Here is a 6,142-nt window from a genome sequence, read left to right as displayed (position 1 = left end):
TAAAACACACGAAAGCCTCCAACAATGATGCTGATTCGTTTATACTTCTTCATTACCTAACGTATAATGTAAAGCGGCTCACCAACCGCTAAGAGGTTTCAGCTCCCCTTCACTGTGCCACACGCAAGCTTGGCTTTCCATGGGGCTCCTCGGGCAAGAAGGGAGATGATGCTTGAGATTACCATGAGAGATCGTGGGTTTGCCCAAAAAAGGAGAAGGAGAGGGTGTGAAAAAACTTCCTTCCTCACCCTAAGATATATATTTTTTTTATGGAAAGAGCAGGCCTGGGAAGGCAGGAACGCCGGCACACAGCAGTTACCCAATTGTCAGACGGGCGGGAAGATGCAGCCAAACCCCTCATCCAGCAGCGACCCATTTACCTTTGGGCAGAGAGGGAGATCTCATTAGATACTGTGGTACATTCTGAAACTTTTTTTTTTCTTTCCTTTATTTTTTTTTTCTTTCTCTGAAAAGTGATCACAGCCTTAGTCAACTCGCCTGGCTGTTCAGAAGCCTTCTGTTGTGAAAGCTGTATCCTCACCTGCTCCTCTTGCTGCGCTGGGTTTGCACGTCGCAGTGCTTCTTTCTACCAGAAAAATCAGTAGTTTTGAGGAAATCTGTCACACCAAAGTAGTCTGATAAGCCATTCAGAAGTTTGAAAGTGCTTGTTAAAGCTTTAAGAAAATTAATTTGCTTCCAACAAATCTAAAAGAAAAAAACAATGAAACAAATTAAAAAGCCTTGGGCTGCAAGTTCACTGGGCTGGCAAACAAGCAGATTTTTGTGAGGCCCTTTATGTAAATATCATTTACCTTCGTTTCTTGAAATCTCTAATCCTTTATTCTTTTGTTACCTTGCCAAAGGATTTCTTCTGCTAACAGAGTACTTACTTTTAGGTGAACAAATGCGCTGTGAGAATTGTGGCGGGGGGAACCAAACTGCCAGCAAAGCTCTGCTTGGGGAAAAAAGCAGGGAGCACAGGGGGAAAATGAGGTAATGCACCCACATTTGGGTGAGGAATCATGGAAACAAGGAAGAATTAGCCCTTGAGGCTCATTTTAGTAACTAACTAAGGTTTTCCATGGGAGAGGAGCAGATGATTCAGGCAGGGGTCTGCAGGATGAGCAAGATGGGTAGCTGGAGATGGGGGCTGGTACGCAGCCTGGCTGTCATAGAATCATAGAATCATGGAATCACCTAGGTTGGAAGGGACCTTTCAGATCATCCAGTCCAACCATCAACCTAACTCTGACAAAAATCGTCACTAAATCATATCTCTAAGCACTATGTCTACCCTGGAGATACCTCCAGGGATGGTAGAAGCTCCACTGTCCCTCCTGTGAGCTGCTATCTGGAGCCCCGGCTCCTAAGGCTGCTTTCCAAGACGTCCCCTCGACGTGCTCCCTCGACAGCACACCTGGACTCACTAAGCCTGAACCTGAAAGTTATAAGGAGAAAAGTGTTTGTGGCAGTACTAATCTGACGTTGTTCTTCTGGTGTTAGCATGCTCACAGTTAGTTTTTAGTTCCTATTCCTTTATAACCTTAAAAATAAAGGATCTTTTTCACAGAATACTGTTGCAGCCAACTCATACCAAGGATATCTAGCATCCACCCAACTCCAACAGAGTTCATGAGCTGAGAAATGTTGTTATTCAGCTACATAACAATTCATCTGATACCAATAAAGTGCTGCTACATAGTTTGGGATTTAGCAACCGGGAATTCCACATGCTAGCGCGTGTGTGTACGGGGAGTCATTTTTTCATTGTTTCTTTTCAACTGAAGCCCGTGAGCAGCAGAAGTTGGTTTCCGAGACAGTTTAGGTTGAGCAGCTTTGGTGCAGATTGATGCAGACGCACGGAAGAGACTGCTGGCCACTAAGAAGTTTGAAATGTCAAAAGTTTCAGGGTTTTCAGTGGAAATACAAAAGTTTCATGAAAAAAATAATCCAGCTCACTGTACTTGCAGACTTTACCACCTACCCCAACTGTTCAAATTCTGAGGAAACTTCGGATAAAGGCTTACCTTGACAGAGCTAATTCAGTTGCTAATCTGAATTCTGATAATGCTCCTCTGTCCCAGTCACTCAAATCTGTAAAGATGCTTGCTGATCTCCTCCCCGTGGGAATTAATGCTATTGGGTGACTATAATCATAAACATGAAATGGAAAAAACCACCCTTGGCTATTTGGTTTTGTTTGCCATACAAAGCAAAAGTCCCCCAAAGACAGTGGACAGAGGTTTCTCCTTCAACTTGCATCGCAGCTGAAATGCCTGTTGAAATCCCCACTGCAGCCCTGCCCTAGCTCTTCTCAGAGTCCGTGTTGATGATAAGGGCTTCTTCGGATGTCACCAGGAGCCTAATTTAACAAGAAGCATCTTGGTTCTTAACACTGGCCAGGTGGCCTAAGGAAGAAAGGTTTTCATTTTAGGCTGAGCCAGAAAAGCAGCTAAACACACCTCTGTTTTCACTTGTCACCCAAATGGTCTCTATAGTACCATAATTTTCATATCAAAAGTGCCTTTTCAGAAAAGAGCTATGCCATGGAGAACCACAGCATGTTTTCAAGCCACTTCCCCAGCTGGAAGACATTCACTTGGGAGTATGTTCATAAAGTATTTAGCTGCCTTTTTATGGTTTTGAATACAGTTCTGAGATTTTCAGAAACACTTCTCCATAGCTCCTTGTCTTTTACATTCCCTAAATATCCTATTGCTAAAGCGCAGTAGATGCCATCACTGGGCAGCTATTCATAAGTGCAACTACCCAAATTCCCTTGGATCCAAGCAGTTTCATAGCTCAGAACTGGAAAGATTCACCAAGTGTTCTTCCACCTGCTAGATCTGATCTGGTGGTTGTTCTCCAAACAAGCCGAGCAGATGTGGCCCCACACTGACGACAGCAGGGAGCAGCTGGAGATCCAAGGTCAGGTCCACCCTCTGGCTGACCTAGGACCAGTGGCATAGCAAAGAGGAAGGGAATGGATCTTGGGGAAACACTGAAGGTTTCTCCCCAGTACTTTCCATAAACTGGATTATTTTCAGAAACATACAAACGTTCATTCTTTATGGGCATGCTGGCTTCATCACAGGTCACTGCAAAGCCCTGAGAGACTCCTCTCCAATGTGGGGTCTGAGGATGATCCCAGAGACCACCTTCCAAGAAGTTTCAGATGTCTCTGTCATGGGATAACTTCTCCAGAGCATCCGTTCTCTTCCACAGGGTTGCCCGCCACAACAAAGGCAGGTCAGACTCGTTGGAGCAAGGACAGCTTTGCTTCCTTTAAACTGGATTTGGTTTCACAGCCCTTCTCCAGACTTGTAGCATCAAAACAATTTTCTCCCCTTTTTCAATTTCATTGCCATATATGTGCTGCAGGACCAAGAGGACTGAGAAAAAAACGGCTGGATTTTATTCTGGGCCTTTTATTCAGAACAATTTTTTCAACACAAAACAAACAAACAAAAAAGTCCACTTGAGTCTTGCTCTGTGTATTATGTTACGGCTCCCACTCCTCCTCCCTCCAGACAGTAAGCTCTTTGAGGCAAAGGCCGGTATGTTCTCTGTGTTTGGGCGGCACATGGCATATCTGAAGCTTACCATTTTTAAAACACAAAGAAATCCGAGGTACCTGAGTCAAGCAGCTGCCATACATGCCCGCATGAGTGCGGGTAACTCGCAACTCCGTAGTAAAACCAGCCAGGTGAATTGGAAACTGGCCAGATGGCAGCTCCTGCAAGCTAAAGGGATTAATTACTTGGGGATCATGCCTGGAGAGCAGGCGTGATGAATGCAATATATAATTCCTTGTCACGACTGTGTGTCAGCGCTGGGAAATAAGGAACAGCCAGTACCCTGGGATTCAATCACAGCCATCTTTCTCTCTCTGGGGAGGCAGCAGTTTCTTTATAAGGCCTGGAAGATGAAAAAAGTCTCCCTTGTAGCCTGACACTGGATGTGTGAATGGCTATCGTCTAGCAGCCTTCGCTTTCCTGCAATTATACTGATGTCATATATTCTTATATATTTTTTTAAGTATTTCACAACTGTAGTGGTAATTAACTATTTTACCTGCGTAAACCATGTTGTGACTCAAATATCTATAAGGCTGCTTTGGTTTTTTTTCCCTTTCAGTTTATCACATAAGACCCTATAGCTGTTTTTTTCTGACAGGGTATTTCACTAGATAGCCCTACTCCTCCTGGCCAAAGAAAACTGCCGGCCAGCCTCCTAGAGTTCCTAAAATTGTCCAGTCTAATTAGGAGCAGTTTGTCTAAGTGGAAAAATCCACTTAGGAGTTTGCTGCCAAATGTTGCTCTCAGGGCTCATCTGGGGCTACCACTTCTGCTGTGGTTTGGGGTTTGGTGGGGGTTTGGTGACCTTCTCCCACCTTGTCCCCGCACACGGCTGAGGCTGGAGCTGGCGGGGACACGATGCTCCTGACACGCCAAGTGGGGAAATTCCTCTGCACGGAGCAAAAACAACTCCCCGGCTTTTGATCGACGTGTGCTCGGTCCGGAGACAAAGGCAAACCTCCGACATGCCCCGTTCCTCCCATCGGGCAGCGAGGCCCTGGCTGCGCTCCCATTCAAGCGGCACCGGCGACAGCCTGTTTTTGACAGCTATGCATAAGCACAGTTATTTCTAGCACAGTTTCCCTGAGCTGTGCCAGCAGAGAGACTTTTTTTTTTTTTTAAATATATTTTCAAACCCTAGCTAACCAAAGTGTGCTATATTCTCCACCTAGATGTGAATATAGTGTTACAGACCCTGGCCAAAGCTGTGGGGAGGAGGAAGGGTGACCTGAGTTCTCGTAAGGCACCTTTACCATAATTGCTGGGGCTTTGCACCCCAGACCTGGGCTTAACCGCACGTGGTGAGAGTGCAGACAGCGCTGCAGCCACTTTGGCCCTGCCTCCTGCAACGTGCTGCTTTGCTCCTCAGGTACCAGCGTGATGGGACCAAAAAGCCGTGGCAGAGGGAGATGCTTGCTGAGCAGGACTATGTGCAAACGGTTGCCGAGCCTGCCCTCCCTCCAACAAACTGCCTTAACTCACAGCACTGCCTCGCCGGGGGTGTGCTAAAAGGAAAGAAATGGAGCTCTGTGTTTGGCCAGTGGTCCGTGCTTGCCTTTCCGCCTGCTGTCTCAGTCCGGACCACCTTGGCTGCCATGGCTCTGTGCTCTGGGGCTGCGGCTCTGCTTCTGGGCTCAGTGAGGACATCCCCCCACCCCCCACACACAAATACCTTTTGAGGATCTCTGTGCAGGTACGTCCCTTGGTGGAATAAAATGTCCTCATTCAACAAAGCCACCTCCTTTTGATTTGTCTCATGATTTTTTAGATCCTTCTTTCAGCGACAAAAGGACACATCACTGGATGTCCATCATTGCATCACTACAGGAATTCTGCAGAACAACCTGGATCCAGCTTTGGCACCCAGACTGAAGGAGTTTCTGACTGCTCCCAGTTCAGTGAGATTTGAGCACGGGAGAAAGGAGCCCAGATTTCCAGGATGCTTTTGCATTGCTGGGAGGAACCCTACAGAGCCCTCCCCCTTTATTTACGTATGACATCTTTAGATCTAAGCTGCCACATTACTGTTGCGGAGCTGAAGTCAACACGTAAATAAGGCAAATAAACCAGGGAGAGTCCTCTAATGCCTCTCTGCGGTGTTGCTCCTCAGAGCTGAACTGGACTTTAGGAGCTCATCCATGCCCATTGCTGTTTTCTCACCTCAAACCATAATTCTCTCTTTGTGCTTTCAGTCACTTCCATAGCAACCAGTTCTGATGGCTCTGAGGATTATCATTTCAGGAAGGAAATAAGCAGTGATGGAAGAAAAAAAAAGACCTATTTTTTGCTCTGATCCTGCTTTTATGATAGTGGAGTGAAGGGGTGCAGATAAAATAAAGAGCGTTCTTAGCCTTCAGCTGATCTCCAGACAGTCCCCAAGCTGAAAGGGTAACCAGCTACAAAGTTGGGTTTGTTTCCTCCTTTTCTGTGAGTCATTGTATTCAGGCCTTGTAGCTGAGCCAACGCAATATGAGAAACACGCTCCCCAAGAGCCTGCTCACCTTGCTTGGCTGACCTGTCCAGTTAAATCAGTTCATATGAGTTCAAATTGACTTTCCTCAGAA

The sequence above is a fragment of the Rissa tridactyla genome, chromosome 1 (genome assembly GCF_028500815.1).
Source record: "Rissa tridactyla isolate bRisTri1 chromosome 1, bRisTri1.patW.cur.20221130, whole genome shotgun sequence".
NCBI classification, from domain to species: Eukaryota; Metazoa; Chordata; class Aves; order Charadriiformes; family Laridae; genus Rissa; species Rissa tridactyla.
The sequence above is the reverse complement of the archived record's forward strand: the minus strand, read 5'-3'. Positions refer to the sequence as shown.